Source organism: Triturus cristatus, chromosome 11 (assembly GCF_964204655.1).
Source record: "Triturus cristatus chromosome 11, aTriCri1.1, whole genome shotgun sequence".
Lineage (NCBI taxonomy): Eukaryota > Metazoa > Chordata > Amphibia > Caudata > Salamandridae > Triturus > Triturus cristatus.
The window spans coordinates 936,622,858-936,641,128 of NC_140594.1; the positions used below are offsets into that span (position 1 = coordinate 936,622,858).

An 18,271-nucleotide genomic window follows, 5' to 3' on the forward strand; every position below is an offset into this window, starting at 1 on the left:
CCATCTGCAGATTATACTGAATGACCAGAGGTGGCAGTGTTTCACAACCTAGTTTCTCTGAATTGCCGAGACTGAAGAAAAAAAAAAGGAAGTCTTCCGGCATACGGGATCATTTTACCAATTTATAAGGCAAGTAAAACTCACAATAATTCCTTTATGCATTAAAAAGACGCTCACAGCATCAGCATGTCCTCACTACCTTATAGTGGGAGACTGTGCCTGAACATAATTTCTGTCAAGATGAAAGTAATATGGATCACATTGTGTTGGTCATGATAGCTCATAAAAGCCTGGCTGCCTCCAATGCTACTAAAGCCTGCTTTATATCCTGGAGCTAGCAATGTTGCAGAGAAGTATGTGAGGTTAAAAACTAAAATTGAGATTTGATTTTCTAATGAGCTGTTGATTTTCACAATAAAAGACTCCATAGTATTGATCTGTTTACGCTTTCTAAAAATCAAGATTTTTTTTGTATTGCTTATAGAAAATGTGCTAACAGTGGACTTTTCCATCTGCAAATTATACTGAATGACCAGAGGTGGCAGTGTTTCACAACCGAGTTTCTCTGAATTGACGAGACTGAAGAAAAAAAAAAAGGAAGTCTTCCGGCATACGGCATCATTTTACCAATATGCAAGGCAAGTAAAACTCACAATAATTCCTTTATGCATTAAAAAGACGCTCACAGCATCAGCATGTCCTCACTACCTTACAGTGGGAGACTGTGCCTGAACATAATTTCTGTCAAGATGAGAGTAATATGGATCACATTGTGTTGGTCATGATAGTTCATAAAAGTCTGGCTGCCTCCAACGCTACTAAAGCCTGCTTTATATCCTGGAACTAGCAATGTTGCAGAGAAGTATGTGAGGTTAAAAACTAAAATTGAGATTTGAATTTCTAATGAGCTGTTGATTTTCACAATAAAAGACTCCATAGTATTGATCTGTTTACGCTTTCTAAAAATCAAGATTTTTTTTGTATTGCTTATAGAAAATGTGCTAACAGTGGACTTTTCCATCTGCAGATTATACTGAATGACCAGAGGTGGCAGTGTTTCACAACCTAGTTTCTCTGAATTGCCGAGACTGAAGAAAAAAAAAAGGAAGTCTTCCGGCATACGGGATCATTTTACCAATTTATAAGGCAAGTAAAACTCACAATAATTCCTTTATGCATTAAAAAGACGCTCACAGCATCAGCATGTCCTCACTACCTTATAGTGGGAGACTGTGCCTGAACATAATTTCTGTCAAGATGAGAGTAATATGGATCACATTGTGTTGGTCATGATAGTTCATAAAAGCCTGGCTGCCTCCAACGCTACTAAAGCCTGCTTTATATCCTGGAACTAGCAATGTTGCAGAGAAGTATGTGAGGTTAAAAACTAAAATTGAGATTTGAATTTCTAATGAGCTGTTGATTTTCACAATAAAAGACTCCATAGTATTGATCTGTTTACGCTTTCTAATCATCAAGATTTTTTTTGTATTGCTTATAGAAAATGTGCTAACAGTGGACTTTTCCATCTGCAGATTATACTGAATGACCAGAGGTGGCAGTGTTTCACAACCTAGTTTCTCTGAATTGCCGAGACTGAAGAAAAAAAAAAGGAAGTCTTCCGGCATACGGGATCATTTTACCAATTTATAAGGCAAGTAAAACTCACAATAATTCCTTTATGCATTAAAAAGACGCTCACAGCATCAGCATGTCCTCACTACCTTATAGTGGGAGACTGTGCCTGAACATAATTTCTGTCAAGATGAGAGTAATATGGATCACATTGTGTTGGTCATGATAGTTCATAAAAGCCTGGCTGCCTCCAACGCTACTAAAGCCTGCTTTATATCCTGGAACTAGCAATGTTGCAGAGAAGTATGTGAGGTTAAAAACTAAAATTGAGATTTGAATTTCTAATGAGCTGTTGATTTTCACAATAAAAGACTCCATAGTATTGATCTGTTTACGCTTTCTAAAAATCAAGATTTTTTTTGTATTGCTTATAGAAAATGTGCTAACAGTGGACTTTTCCATCTGCAAATTATACTGAATGACCAGAGGTGGCAGTGTTTCACAACCGAGTTTCTCTGAATTGACGAGACTGAAGAAAAAAAAAAAGGAAGTCTTCCGGCATACGGCATCATTTTACCAATATGCAAGGCAAGTAAAACTCACAATAATTCCTTTATGCATTAAAAAGACGCTCACAGCATCAGCATGTCCTCACTACCTTACAGTGGGAGACTGTGCCTGAACATAATTTCTGTCAAGATGAGAGTAATATGGATCACATTGTGTTGGTCATGATAGTTCATAAAAGTCTGGCTGCCTCCAACGCTACTAAAGCCTGCTTTATATCCTGGAACTAGCAATGTTGCAGAGAAGTATGTGAGGTTAAAAACTAAAATTGAGATTTGATTTTCTAATGAGCTGTTGATTTTCACAATAAAAGACTCCATAGTATTGATCTGTTTACGCTTTCTAAAAATCAAGATTTTTTTTGTATTGCTTATAGAAAATGTGCTAACAGTGGACTTTTCCATCTGCAGATTATACTGAATGACCAGAGGTGGCAGTGTTTCACAACCTAGTTTCTCTGAATTGCCGAGACTGAAGAAAAAAAAAAGGAAGTCTTCCGGCATACGGGATCATTTTACCAATTTATAAGGCAAGTAAAACTCACAATAATTCCTTTATGCATTAAAAAGACGCTCACAGCATCAGCATGTCCTCACTACCTTATAGTGGGAGACTGTGCCTGAACATAATTTCTGTCAAGATGAGAGTAATATGGATCACATTGTGTTGGTCATGATAGTTCATAAAAGCCTGGCTGCCTCCAACGCTACTAAAGCCTGCTTTATATCCTGGAACTAGCAATGTTGCAGAGAAGTATGTGAGGTTAAAAACTAAAATTGAGATTTGAATTTCTAATGAGCTGTTGATTTTCACAATAAAAGACTCCATAGTATTGATCTGTTTACGCTTTCTAATCATCAAGATTTTTTTTGTATTGCTTATAGAAAATGTGCTAACAGTGGACTTTTCCATCTGCAGATTATACTGAATGACCAGAGGTGGCAGTGTTTCACAACCTAGTTTCTCTGAATTGCCGAGACTGAAGAAAAAAAAAAGGAAGTCTTCCGGCATACGGGATCATTTTACCAATTTATAAGGCAAGTAAAACTCACAATAATTCCTTTATGCATTAAAAAGACGCTCACAGCATCAGCATGTCCTCACTACCTTACAGTGGGAGACTGAGCCTGAACATAATTTCTGTCAAGATGAAAGTAATATGGATCACATTGTGTTGGTCATGATAGCTCATAAAAGCCTGGCTGCCTCCAATGCTACTAAAGCCTGCTTTATATCCTGGAGCTAGCAATGTTGCAGAGAAGTATGTGAGGTTAAAAACTAAAATTGAGATTTGATTTTCTAATGAGCTGTTGATTTTCACAATAAAAGACTCCATAGTATTGATCTGTTTACGCTTTCTAAAAATCAAGATTTTTTTTGTATTGCTTATAGAAAATGTGCTAACAGTGGACTTTTCCATCTGCAGATTATACTGAATGACCAGAGGTGGCAGTGTTTCACAACCTAGTTTCTCTGAATTGCCGAGACTGAAGAAAAAAAAAAGGAAGTCTTCCGGCATACGGGATCATTTTACCAATTTATAAGGCAAGTAAAACTCACAATAATTCCTTTATGCATTAAAAAGACGCTCACAGCATCAGCATGTCCTCACTACCTTATAGTGGGAGACTGTGCCTGAACATAATTTCTGTCAAGATGAGAGTAATATGGATCACATTGTGTTGGTCATGATAGTTCATAAAAGCCTGGCTGCCTCCAACGCTACTAAAGCCTGCTTTATATCCTGGAACTAGCAATGTTGCAGAGAAGTATGTGAGGTTAAAAACTAAAATTGAGATTTGATTTTCTAATGAGCTGTTGATTTTCACAATAAAAGACTCCATAGTATTGATCTGTTTACGCTTTCTAAAAATCAAGATTTTTTTTGTATTGCTTATAGAAAATGTGCTAACAGTGGACTTTTCCATCTGCAGATTATACTGAATGACCAGAGGTGGCAGTGTTTCACAACCTAGTTTCTCTGAATTGCCGAGACTGAAGAAAAAAAAAAGGAAGTCTTCCGGCATACGGGATCATTTTACCAATTTATAAGGCAAGTAAAACTCACAATAATTCCTTTATGCATTAAAAAGACGCTCACAGCATCAGCATGTCCTCACTACCTTATAGTGGGAGACTGTGCCTGAACATAATTTCTGTCAAGATGAGAGTAATATGGATCACATTGTGTTGGTCATGATAGTTCATAAAAGCCTGGCTGCCTCCAACGCTACTAAAGCCTGCTTTATATCCTGGAACTAGCAATGTTGCAGAGAAGTATGTGAGGTTAAAAACTAAAATTGAGATTTGAATTTCTAATGAGCTGTTGATTTTCACAATAAAAGACTCCATAGTATTGATCTGTTTACGCTTTCTAATCATCAAGATTTTTTTTGTATTGCTTATAGAAAATGTGCTAACAGTGGACTTTTCCATCTGCAGATTATACTGAATGACCAGAGGTGGCAGTGTTTCACAACCTAGTTTCTCTGAATTGCCGAGACTGAAGAAAAAAAAAAGGAAGTCTTCCGGCATACGGGATCATTTTACCAATTTATAAGGCAAGTAAAACTCACAATAATTCCTTTATGCATTAAAAAGACGCTCACAGCATCAGCATGTCCTCACTACCTTACAGTGGGAGACTGAGCCTGAACATAATTTCTGTCAAGATGAAAGTAATATGGATCACATTGTGTTGGTCATGATAGCTCATAAAAGCCTGGCTGCCTCCAATGCTACTAAAGCCTGCTTTATATCCTGGAGCTAGCAATGTTGCAGAGAAGTATGTGAGGTTAAAAACTAAAATTGAGATTTGATTTTCTAATGAGCTGTTGATTTTCACAATAAAAGACTCCATAGTATTGATCTGTTTACGCTTTCTAAAAATCAAGATTTTTTTTGTATTGCTTATAGAAAATGTGCTAACAGTGGACTTTTCCATCTGCAGATTATACTGAATGACCAGAGGTGGCAGTGTTTCACAACCTAGTTTCTCTGAATTGCCGAGACTGAAGAAAAAAAAAAGGAAGTCTTCCGGCATACGGGATCATTTTACCAATTTATAAGGCAAGTAAAACTCACAATAATTCCTTTATGCATTAAAAAGACGCTCACAGCATCAGCATGTCCTCACTACCTTATAGTGGGAGACTGTGCCTGAACATAATTTCTGTCAAGATGAGAGTAATATGGATCACATTGTGTTGGTCATGATAGTTCATAAAAGCCTGGCTGCCTCCAACGCTACTAAAGCCTGCTTTATATCCTGGAACTAGCAATGTTGCAGAGAAGTATGTGAGGTTAAAAACTAAAATTGAGATTTGAATTTCTAATGAGCTGTTGATTTTCACAATAAAAGACTCCATAGTATTGATCTGTTTACGCTTTCTAAAAATCAAGATTTTTTTTGTATTGCTTATAGAAAATGTGCTAACAGTGGACTTTTCCATCTGCAAATTATACTGAATGACCAGAGGTGGCAGTGTTTCACAACCGAGTTTCTCTGAATTGACGAGACTGAAGAAAAAAAAAAAGGAAGTCTTCCGGCATACGGCATCATTTTACCAATATGCAAGGCAAGTAAAACTCACAATAATTCCTTTATGCATTAAAAAGACGCTCACAGCATCAGCATGTCCTCACTACCTTACAGTGGGAGACTGTGCCTGAACATAATTTCTGTCAAGATGAGAGTAATATGGATCACATTGTGTTGGTCATGATAGTTCATAAAAGTCTGGCTGCCTCCAACGCTACTAAAGCCTGCTTTATATCCTGGAACTAGCAATGTTGCAGAGAAGTATGTGAGGTTAAAAACTAAAATTGAGATTTGAATTTCTAATGAGCTGTTGATTTTCACAATAAAAGACTCCATAGTATTGATCTGTTTACGCTTTCTAAAAATCAAGATTTTTTTTGTATTGCTTATAGAAAATGTGCTAACAGTGGACTTTTCCATCTGCAGATTATACTGAATGACCAGAGGTGGCAGTGTTTCACAACCTAGTTTCTCTGAATTGCCGAGACTGAAGAAAAAAAAAAGGAAGTCTTCCGGCATACGGGATCATTTTACCAATTTATAAGGCAAGTAAAACTCACAATAATTCCTTTATGCATTAAAAAGACGCTCACAGCATCAGCATGTCCTCACTACCTTATAGTGGGAGACTGTGCCTGAACATAATTTCTGTCAAGATGAGAGTAATATGGATCACATTGTGTTGGTCATGATAGTTCATAAAAGCCTGGCTGCCTCCAACGCTACTAAAGCCTGCTTTATATCCTGGAACTAGCAATGTTGCAGAGAAGTATGTGAGGTTAAAAACTAAAATTGAGATTTGAATTTCTAATGAGCTGTTGATTTTCACAATAAAAGACTCCATAGTATTGATCTGTTTACGCTTTCTAATCATCAAGATTTTTTTTGTATTGCTTATAGAAAATGTGCTAACAGTGGACTTTTCCATCTGCAGATTATACTGAATGACCAGAGGTGGCAGTGTTTCACAACCTAGTTTCTCTGAATTGCCGAGACTGAAGAAAAAAAAAAGGAAGTCTTCCGGCATACGGGATCATTTTACCAATTTATAAGGCAAGTAAAACTCACAATAATTCCTTTATGCATTAAAAAGACGCTCACAGCATCAGCATGTCCTCACTACCTTACAGTGGGAGACTGTGCCTGAACATAATTTCTGTCAAGATGAAAGTAATATGGATCACATTGTGTTGGTCATGATAGCTCATAAAAGCCTGGCTGCCTCCAATGCTACTAAAGCCTGCTTTATATCCTGGAGCTAGCAATGTTGCAGAGAAGTATGTGAGCTTAAAAACTAAAATTGAGATTTGATTTTCTAATGAGCTGTTGATTTTCACAATAAAAGACTCCATAGTATTGATCTGTTTACGCTTTCTAAAAATCAAGATTTTTTTTGTATTGCTTATAGAAAATGTGCTAACAGTGGACTTTTCCATCTGCAAATTATACTGAATGACCAGAGGTGGCAGTGTTTCACAACCGAGTTTCTCTGAATTGACGAGACTGAAGAAAAAAAAAAAGGAAGTCTTCCGGCATACGGCATCATTTTACCAATATGCAAGGCAAGTAAAACTCACAATAATTCCTTTATGCATTAAAAAGACGCTCACAGCATCAGCATGTCCTCACTACCTTACAGTGGGAGACTGTGCCTGAACATAATTTCTGTCAAGATGAGAGTAATATGGATCACATTGTGTTGGTCATGATAGTTCATAAAAGTCTGGCTGCCTCCAACGCTACTAAAGCCTGCTTTATATCCTGGAACTAGCAATGTTGCAGAGAAGTATGTGAGGTTAAAAACTAAAATTGAGATTTGAATTTCTAATGAGCTGTTGATTTTCACAATAAAAGACTCCATAGTATTGATCTGTTTACGCTTTCTAAAAATCAAGATTTTTTTTGTATTGCTTATAGAAAATGTGCTAACAGTGGACTTTTCCATCTACAGATTATACTGAATGACCAGAGGTGGCAGTGTTTCACAACCGAGTTTCTCTGAATTGCCGAGACTGAAGAACAAAAAAAAAAAGGAAGTCTTCCGGCATACGGCATCATTTTACCAATTTATAAGGCAAGTAAAACTCACAATAATTCCTTTATGCATTAAAAAGACGCTCACAGCATCAGCATGTCCTCACTACCTTATAGTGGGAGACTGTGCCTGAACATAATTTCTGTCAAGATGCGAGTAATATGGATCACATTGTGTTGGTCATGATAGTTCATAAAAGCCTGGCTGCCTCCAACGCTACTAAAGCCTGCTTTATATCCTGGAACTAGCAATGTTGCAGAGAAGTATGTGAGGTTAAAAACTAAAATTGAGATTTGAATTTCTAATGAGCTGTTGATTTTCACAATAAAAGACTCCATAGTATTGATCTGTTTACGCTTTCTAATCATCAAGATTTTTTTTGTATTGCTTATAGAAAATGTGCTAACAGTGGACTTTTCCATCTGCAGATTATACTGAATGACCAGAGGTGGCAGTGTTTCACAACCTAGTTTCTCTGAATTGCCGAGACTGAAGAAAAAAAAAAGGAAGTCTTCCGGCATACGGGATCATTTTACCAATTTATAAGGCAAGTAAAACTCACAATAATTCCTTTATGCATTAAAAAGACGCTCACAGCATCAGCATGTCCTCACTACCTTACAGTGGGAGACTGTGCCTGAACATAATTTCTGTCAAGATGAAAGTAATATGGATCACATTGTGTTGGTCATGATAGCTCATAAAAGCCTGGCTGCCTCCAATGCTACTAAAGCCTGCTTTATATCCTGGAGCTAGCAATGTTGCAGAGAAGTATGTGAGCTTAAAAACTAAAATTGAGATTTGATTTTCTAATGAGCTGTTGATTTTCACAATAAAAGACTCCATAGTATTGATCTGTTTACGCTTTCTAAAAATCAAGATTTTTTTTGTATTGCTTATAGAAAATGTGCTAACAGTGGACTTTTCCATCTGCAGATTATACTGAATGACCAGAGGTGGCAGTGTTTCACAACCTAGTTTCTCTGAATTGCCGAGACTGAAGAAAAAAAAAAGGAAGTCTTCCGGCATACGGGATCATTTTACCAATTTATAAGGCAAGTAAAACTCACAATAATTCCTTTATGCATTAAAAAGACGCTCACAGCATCAGCATGTCCTCACTACCTTACAGTGGGAGACTGAGCCTGAACATAATTTCTGTCAAGATGAAAGTAATATGGATCACATTGTGTTGGTCATGATAGCTCATAAAAGCCTGGCTGCCTCCAATGCTACTAAAGCCTGCTTTATATCCTGGAGCTAGCAATGTTGCAGAGAAGTATGTGAGCTTAAAAACTAAAATTGAGATTTGATTTTCTAATGAGCTGTTGATTTTCACAATAAAAGACTCCATAGTATTGATCTGTTTACGCTTTCTAAAAATCAAGATTTTTTTTGTATTGCTTATAGAAAATGTGCTAACAGTGGACTTTTCCATCTGCAAATTATACTGAATGACCAGAGGTGGCAGTGTTTCACAACCGAGTTTCTCTGAATTGACGAGACTGAAGAAAAAAAAAAAGGAAGTCTTCCGGCATACGGCATCATTTTACCAATATGCAAGGCAAGTAAAACTCACAATAATTCCTTTATGCATTAAAAAGACGCTCACAGCATCAGCATGTCCTCACTACCTTACAGTGGGAGACTGTGCCTGAACATAATTTCTGTCAAGATGAGAGTAATATGGATCACATTGTGTTGGTCATGATAGTTCATAAAAGTCTGGCTGCCTCCAACGCTACTAAAGCCTGCTTTATATCCTGGAACTAGCAATGTTGCAGAGAAGTATGTGAGGTTAAAAACTAAAATTGAGATTTGAATTTCTAATGAGCTGTTGATTTTCACAATAAAAGACTCCATAGTATTGATCTGTTTACGCTTTCTAAAAATCAAGATTTTTTTTGTATTGCTTATAGAAAATGTGCTAACAGTGGACTTTTCCATCTACAGATTATACTGAATGACCAGAGGTGGCAGTGTTTCACAACCGAGTTTCTCTGAATTGCCGAGACTGAAGAACAAAAAAAAAAAGGAAGTCTTCCGGCATACGGCATCATTTTACCAATTTATAAGGCAAGTAAAACTCACAATAATTCCTTTATGCATTAAAAAGACGCTCACAGCATCAGCATGTCCTCACTACCTTATAGTGGGAGACTGTGCCTGAACATAATTTCTGTCAAGATGCGAGTAATATGGATCACATTGTGTTGGTCATGATAGTTCATAAAAGCCTGGCTGCCTCCAACGCTACTAAAGCCTGCTTTATATCCTGGAACTAGCAATGTTGCAGAGAAGTATGTGAGGTTAAAAACTAAAATTGAGATTTGAATTTCTAATGAGCTGTTGATTTTCACAATAAAAGACTCCATAGTATTGATCTGTTTACGCTTTCTAATCATCAAGATTTTTTTTGTATTGCTTATAGAAAATGTGCTAACAGTGGACTTTTCCATCTGCAGATTATACTGAATGACCAGAGGTGGCAGTGTTTCACAACCTAGTTTCTCTGAATTGCCGAGACTGAAGAAAAAAAAAAGGAAGTCTTCCGGCATACGGGATCATTTTACCAATTTATAAGGCAAGTAAAACTCACAATAATTCCTTTATGCATTAAAAAGACGCTCACAGCATCAGCATGTCCTCACTACCTTACAGTGGGAGACTGTGCCTGAACATAATTTCTGTCAAGATGAAAGTAATATGGATCACATTGTGTTGGTCATGATAGCTCATAAAAGCCTGGCTGCCTCCAATGCTACTAAAGCCTGCTTTATATCCTGGAGCTAGCAATGTTGCAGAGAAGTATGTGAGCTTAAAAACTAAAATTGAGATTTGATTTTCTAATGAGCTGTTGATTTTCACAATAAAAGACTCCATAGTATTGATCTGTTTACGCTTTCTAAAAATCAAGATTTTTTTTGTATTGCTTATAGAAAATGTGCTAACAGTGGACTTTTCCATCTGCAGATTATACTGAATGACCAGAGGTGGCAGTGTTTCACAACCTAGTTTCTCTGAATTGCCGAGACTGAAGAAAAAAAAAAGGAAGTCTTCCGGCATACGGGATCATTTTACCAATTTATAAGGCAAGTAAAACTCACAATAATTCCTTTATGCATTAAAAAGACGCTCACAGCATCAGCATGTCCTCACTACCTTATAGTGGGAGACTGTGCCTGAACATAATTTCTGTCAAGATGAAAGTAATATGGATCACATTGTGTTGGTCATGATAGCTCATAAAAGCCTGGCTGCCTCCAATGCTACTAAAGCCTGCTTTATATCCTGGAGCTAGCAATGTTGCAGAGAAGTATGTGAGGTTAAAAACTAAAATTGAGATTTGATTTTCTAATGAGCTGTTGATTTTCACAATAAAAGACTCCATAGTATTGATCTGTTTACGCTTTCTAAAAATCAAGATTTTTTTTGTATTGCTTATAGAAAATGTGCTAACAGTGGACTTTTCCATCTACAGATTATACTGAATGACCAGAGGTGGCAGTGTTTCACAACCGAGTTTCTCTGAATTGCCGAGACTGAAGAACAAAAAAAAAAAGGAAGTCTTCCGGCATACGGCATCATTTTACCAATTTATAAGGCAAGTAAAACTCACAATAATTCCTTTATGCATTAAAAAGACGCTCACAGCATCAGCATGTCCTCACTACCTTATAGTGGGAGACTGTGCCTGAACATAATTTCTGTCAAGATGAGAGTAATATGGATCACATTGTGTTGGTCATGATAGTTCATAAAAGCCTGGCTGCCTCCAACGCTACTAAAGCCTGCTTTATATCCTGGAACTAGCAATGTTGCAGAGAAGTATGTGAGGTTAAAAACTAAAATTGAGATTTGATTTTCTAATGAGCTGTTGATTTTCACAATAAAAGACTCCATAGTATTGATCTGTTTACCCTTTCTAAAAATCAAGATTTTTTTGTATTGCTTATAGAAAATGTGCTAACAGTGGACTTTTCCATCTACAGATTATACTGAATGACCAGAGGTGGCAGTGTTTCACAACCGAGTTTCTCTGAATTGCCGAGACTGAAGAAAAAAAAAAAAAAGGAAGTCTTCCGGCATACGGCATCATTTTACCAATATGCAAGGCAAGTAAAACTCACAATAATTCCTTTATGCATTAAAAAGACGCTCACAGCATCAGCATGTCCTCACTACCTTACAGTGGGAGACTGTGCCTGAACATAATTTCTATCAAGATGAGAGTAATATGGATCACATTGTGTTGGTCATGATAGTTCATAAAAGTCTGGCTGCCTCCAACGCTACTAAAGCCTGCTTTATATCCTGGAACTAGCAATGTTGCAGAGAAGTATGTGAGGTTAAAAACTAAAATTGAGATTTGATTTTCTAATGAGCTGTTGATTTTCACAATAAAAGACTCCATAGTATTGATCTGTTTACGCTTTCTAAAAATCAAGATTTTTTTTGTATTGCTTATAGAAAATGTGCTAACAGTGGACTTTTCCATCTACAGATTATACTGAATGACCAGAGGTGGCAGTGTTTCACAACCGAGTTTCTCTGAATTGCCGAGACTGAAGAACCAAAAAAAAAAGGAAGTCTTCCGGCATACGGCATCATTTTACCAATTTATAAGGCAAGTAAAACTCACAATAATTCCTTTATGCATTAAAAAGACGCTCACAGCATCAGCATGTCCTCACTACCTTACAGTGGGAGACTGTGCCTGAACATAATTTCTGTCAAGATGAAAGTAATATGGATCACATTGTGTTGGTCATGATAGCTCATAAAAGCCTGGCTGCCTCCAATGCTACTAAAGCCTGCTTTATATCCTGGAGCTAGCAATGTTGCAGAGAAGTATGTGAGGTTAAAAACTAAAATTGAGATTTGATTTTCTAATGAGCTGTTGATTTTCACAATAAAAGACTCCATAGTATTGATCTGTTTACCCTTTCTAAAAATCAAGATTTTTTTGTATTGCTTATAGAAAATGTGCTAACAGTGGACTTTTCCATCTACAGATTATACTGAATGACCAGAGGTGGCAGTGTTTCACAACCGAGTTTCTCTGAATTGCCGAGACTGAAGAACAAAAAAAAAAAAGGAAGTCTTCCGGCATACGGCATCATTTTACCAATTTATAAGGCAAGTAAAACTCACAATAATTCCTTTATGCATTAAAAAGACGCTCACAGCATCAGCATGTCCTCACTACCTTACAGTGGGAGACTGTGCCTGAACATAATTTCTGTCAAGATGAAAGTAATATGGATCACATTGTGTTGGTCATGATAGTTCATAAAAGCCTGGCTGCCTCCAACGCTACTAAAGCCTGCTTTATATCCTGGAGCTAGCAATGTTGCAGAGAAGTATGTGAGGTTAAAAACTAAAATTGAGATTTGATTTTCTAATGAGCTGTTGATTTTCACAATAAAAGACTCCATAGTATTGATCTGTTTACGCTTTCTAAAAATCAAGATTTTTTTTGTATTGCTTATAGAAAATGTGCTAACAGTGGACTTTTCCATCTGCAGATTATACTGAATGACCAGAGGTGGCAGTGTTTCACAACCTAGTTTCTCTGAATTGCCGAGACTGAAGAAAAAAAAAAGGAAGTCTTCCGGCATACGGGATCATTTTACCAATTTATAAGGCAAGTAAAACTCACAATAATTCCTTTATGCATTAAAAAGACGCTCACAGCATCAGCATGTCCTCACTACCTTATAGTGGGAGACTGTGCCTGAACATAATTTCTGTCAAGATGAGAGTAATATGGATCACATTGTGTTGGTCATGATAGTTCATAAAAGCCTGGCTGCCTCCAACGCTACTAAAGCCTGCTTTATATCCTGGAACTAGCAATGTTGCAGAGAAGTATGTGAGGTTAAAAACTAAAATTGAGATTTGAATTTCTAATGAGCTGTTGATTTTCACAATAAAAGACTCCATAGTATTGATCTGTTTACGCTTTCTAATCATCAAGATTTTTTTTGTATTGCTTATAGAAAATGTGCTAACAGTGGACTTTTCCATCTGCAGATTATACTGAATGACCAGAGGTGGCAGTGTTTCACAACCTAGTTTCTCTGAATTGCCGAGACTGAAGAAAAAAAAAAGGAAGTCTTCCGGCATACGGGATCATTTTACCAATTTATAAGGCAAGTAAAACTCACAATAATTCCTTTATGCATTAAAAAGACGCTCACAGCATCAGCATGTCCTCACTACCTTACAGTGGGAGACTGTGCCTGAACATAATTTCTGTCAAGATGAAAGTAATATGGATCACATTGTGTTGGTCATGATAGCTCATAAAAGCCTGGCTGCCTCCAACGCTACTAAAGCCTGCTTTATATCCTGGAACTAGCAATGTTGCAGAGAAGTATGTGAGGTTAAAAACTAAAATTGAGATTTGATTTTCTAATGAGCTGTTGATTTTCACAATAAAAGGCTCCATAGTATTGATCTGTTTACGCTTTCTAAAAATCAAGATTTTTTTGTATTGCTTATAGAAAATGTGCTAACAGTGGACTTTTCCATCTACAGATTATACTGAATGACCAGAGGTGGCAGTGTTTCACAACCGAGTTTCTCTGAATTGCCGAGACTGAAGAAAAAAAAAAAAAAGGAAGTCTTCCGGCATACCGCATCATTTTACCAATTTATAAGGCAAGTAAAACTCACAATAATTCCTTTATGCATTAAAAAGACGCTCACAGCATCAGCATGTCCTCACTACCTTACAGTGGGAGACTGTGCCTGAACATAATTTCTATCAAGATGAGAGTAATATGGATCACATTGTGTTGGTCATGATAGTTCATAAAAGTCTGGCTGCCTCCAACGCTACTAAAGCCTGCTTTATATCCTGGAACTAGCAATGTTGCAGAGAAGTATGTGAGGTTAAAAACTAAAATTGAGATTTGATTTTCTAATGAGCTGTTGATTTTCACAATAAAAGACTCCATAGTATTGATCTGTTTACGCTTTCTAAAAATCAAGATTTTTTTTGTATTGCTTATAGAAAATGTGCTAACAGTGGACTTTTCCATCTACAGATTATACTGAATGACCAGAGGTGGCAGTGTTTCACAACCGAGTTTCTCTGAATTGCCGAGACTGAAGAACAAAAAAAAAAGGAAGTCTTCCGGCATACGGCATCATTTTACCAATTTATAAGGCAAGTAAAACTCACAATAATTCCTTTATGCATTAAAAAGACGCTCACAGCATCAGCATGTCCTCACTACCTTACAGTGGGAGACTGTGCCTGAACATAATTTCTGTCAAGATGAAAGTAATATGGATCACATTGTGTTGGTCATGATAGCTCATAAAAGCCTGGCTGCCTCCAATGCTACTAAAGCCTGCTTTATATCCTGGAGCTAGCAATGTTGCAGAGAAGTATGTGAGGTTAAAAACTAAAATTGAGATTTGATTTTCTAATGAGCTGTTGATTTTCACAATAAAAGACTCCATAGTATTGATCTGTTTACGCTTTCTAAAAATCAAGATTTTTTTTGTATTGCTTATAGAAAATGTGCTAACAGTGGACTTTTCCATCTACAGATTATACTGAATGACCAGAGGTGGCAGTGTTTCACAACCGAGTTTCTCTGAATTGCCGAGACTGAAGAACAAAAAAAAAAAAGGAAGTCTTCCGGCATACGGCATCATTTTACCAATATACAAGGCAAGTTTAACTCACAATAATTCCTTTATGCATTAAAAAGACGCTCACAGCATCAGCATGTCCTCACTACCTTACAGTGGGAGACTGTGCCTGAACATAATTTCTGTCAAGATGAAAGTAATATGGATCACATTGTGTTGGTCATGATAGTTCATAAAAGCCTGGCTGCCTCCAACGCTACTAAAGCCTGCTTTATATCCTGGAACTAGCAATGTTGCAGAGAAGTATGTGAGGTTAAAAACTAAAATTGAGATTTGATTTTCTAATGAGCTGTTGATTTTCACAATAAAAGGCTCCATAGTATTGATCTGTTTACGCTTTCTAAAAATCAAGATTTTTTTGTATTGCTTATAGAAAATGTGCTAACAGTGGACTTTTCCATCTACAGATTATACTGAATGACCAGAGGTGGCAGTGTTTCACAACCGAGTTTCTCTGAATTGCCGAGACTGAAGAAAAAAAAAAAAAAGGAAGTCTTCCGGCATACCGCATCATTTTACCAATTTATAAGGCAAGTAAAACTCACAATAATTCCTTTATGCATTAAAAAGACGCTCACAGCATCAGCATGTCCTCACTACCTTACAGTGGGAGACTGTGCCTGAACATAATTTCTATCAAGATGAAAGTAATATGGATCACATTGTGTTGGTCATGATAGTTCATAAAAGCCTGGCTGCCTCCAACGCTACTAAAGCCTGCTTTATATCCTGGAGCTAGCAATGTTCCAGAGAAGTATGTGAGGTTTAAAACTAAAATTGAGATTTGATTTTCTAATGAGCTGTTGATTTTCACAATAAAAGACTCCATAGTATTGATCTGTTTACCCTTTCTAAAAATCAAGATTTTTTTGTATTGCTTATAGAAAATGTGCTAACAGTGGACTTTTCCATCTACAGATTATACTGAATGACCAGAGGTGGCAGTGTTTCACAACCGAGTTTCTCTGAATTGCCGAGACTGAAGAAAAAAAAAAAAAGGAAGTCTTCCGGCATACGGCATCATTTTACCAATATGCAAGGCAAGTAAAACTCACAATAATTCCTTTATGCATTAAAAAGACGCTCACAGCATCAGCATGTCCTCACTACCTTACAGTGGGAGACTGTGCCTGAACATAATTTCTATCAAGATGAGAGTAATATGGATCACATTGTGTTGGTCATGATAGTTCATAAAAGTCTGGCTGCCTCCAACGCTACTAAAGCCTGCTTTATATCCTGGAACTAGCAATGTTGCAGAGAAGTATGTGAGGTTAAAAACTAAAATTGAGATTTGATTTTCTAATGAGCTGTTGATTTTCACAATAAAAGACTCCATAGTATTGATCTGTTTACGCTTTCTAAAAATCAAGATTTTTTTTGTATTGCTTATAGAAAATGTGCTAACAGTGGACTTTTCCATCTGCAAATTATACTGAATGACCAGAGGTGGCAGTGTTTCACAACCGAGTTTCTCTGAATTGCCGAGACTGAAGAAACAAAAAAAAGGAAGTCTTCCGGCATACGGCATCATTTTACCAATATGCAAGGCAAGTAAAACTCACAATAATTCCTTTATGCATTAAAAAGACGCTCACAGCATCAGCATGTCCTCACTACCTTATAGTGGGAGACTGTGCCTGAACATAATTTCTGTAAAGATGAAAGTAATATGGATCACATTGTGTTGGTCATGATAGTTCATAAAAGCCTGGCTGCCTCCAACGCTACTAAAGCCTGCTTTATATCCTGGAACTAGCAATGTTGCAGAGAAGTATGTGAGGTTAAAAACTAAAATTGAGATTTGAATTTCTAATGAGCTGTTGATTTTCACAATAAAAGACTCCATAGTATTGATCTGTTTACGCTTTCTAAAAATCAAGATTTTTTTTGTATTGCTTATAGAAAATGTGCTAACAGTGGACTTTTCCATCTACAGATTATACTGAATGACCAGAGGTGGCAGTGTTTCACAACCGAGTTTCTCTGAATTGCCGAGACTGAAGAACAAAAAAAAAAGGAAGTCTTCCGGCATACGGCATCATTTTACCAATTTATAAGGCAAGTAAAACTCACAATAATTCCTTTATGCATTAAAAAGACGCTCACAGCATCAGCATGTCCTCACTACCTTACAGTGGGAGACTGTGCCTGAACATAATTTCTGTCAAGATGAAAGTAATATGGATCACATTGTGTTGGTCATGATAGCTCATAAAAGCCTGGCTGCCTCCAATGCTACTAAAGCCTGCTTTATATCCTGGAGCTAGCAATGTTGCAGAGAAGTATGTGAGGTTAAAAACTAAAATTGAGATTTGATTTTCTAATGAGCTGTTGATTTTCACAATAAAAGACTCCATAGTATTGATCTGTTTACCCTTTCTAAAAATCAAGATTTTTTTGTATTGCTTATAGAAAATGTGCTAACAGTGGACTTTTCCATCTACAGATTATACTGAATGACCAGAGGTGGCAGTGTTTCACAACCGAGTTTCTCTGAATTGCCGAGACTGAAGAAAAAAACAAAAAAGGAAGTCTTCCGGCATACGGCATCATTGTACCAATATGCAAGGCACGTAAAACTCACAATAATTCCTTTATGCATTAAAAAGACGCTCACAGCATCAGCATGTCCTCACTACCTTACAGTGGGAGACTGTGCCTGAACATAATTTCTATCAAGATGAGAGTAATATGGATCACATTGTGTTGGTCATGATAGTTCATAAAAGTCTGGCTGCCTCCAACGCTACTAAAGCCTGCTTTATATCCTGGAACTAGCAATGTTGCAGAGAAGTATGTGAGGTTAAAAACTAAAATTGAGATTTGATTTTCTAATGAGCTGTTGATTTTCACAATAAAAGACTCCATAGTATTGATCT

General features: G+C 36.8%; 1 long non-coding RNA gene across 1 annotated transcript in view; it reads left to right on the forward strand.

Annotated features, from left to right (window-relative positions):
- Positions 1–18,271, forward strand: part of LOC146785670 (uncharacterized) — a 32,629-nt gene that overhangs the window by 2,015 nt on the left and 12,343 nt on the right. The window contains exons 5-40 of the long non-coding RNA XR_014970745.1: positions 11–129; positions 485–638; positions 1,028–1,146; positions 1,536–1,654; positions 2,010–2,163; positions 2,553–2,671; positions 3,061–3,179; positions 3,569–3,687; positions 4,077–4,195; positions 4,585–4,703; positions 5,093–5,211; positions 5,567–5,720; positions 6,110–6,228; positions 6,618–6,736; positions 7,092–7,245; positions 7,635–7,757; positions 8,147–8,265; positions 8,655–8,773; positions 9,129–9,282; positions 9,672–9,794; positions 10,184–10,302; positions 10,692–10,810; positions 11,200–11,322; positions 11,711–11,833; positions 12,223–12,345; positions 12,734–12,857; positions 13,247–13,365; positions 13,755–13,873; positions 14,262–14,384; positions 14,774–14,895; positions 15,285–15,408; positions 15,797–15,919; positions 16,308–16,429; positions 16,785–16,939; positions 17,329–17,450; positions 17,839–17,961. This is a non-coding gene — a long non-coding RNA (uncharacterized LOC146785670). The remainder of the gene's footprint in view (positions 1–10; positions 130–484; positions 639–1,027; positions 1,147–1,535; positions 1,655–2,009; positions 2,164–2,552; positions 2,672–3,060; positions 3,180–3,568; positions 3,688–4,076; positions 4,196–4,584; positions 4,704–5,092; positions 5,212–5,566; positions 5,721–6,109; positions 6,229–6,617; positions 6,737–7,091; positions 7,246–7,634; positions 7,758–8,146; positions 8,266–8,654; positions 8,774–9,128; positions 9,283–9,671; positions 9,795–10,183; positions 10,303–10,691; positions 10,811–11,199; positions 11,323–11,710; positions 11,834–12,222; positions 12,346–12,733; positions 12,858–13,246; positions 13,366–13,754; positions 13,874–14,261; positions 14,385–14,773; positions 14,896–15,284; positions 15,409–15,796; positions 15,920–16,307; positions 16,430–16,784; positions 16,940–17,328; positions 17,451–17,838; positions 17,962–18,271) is intronic.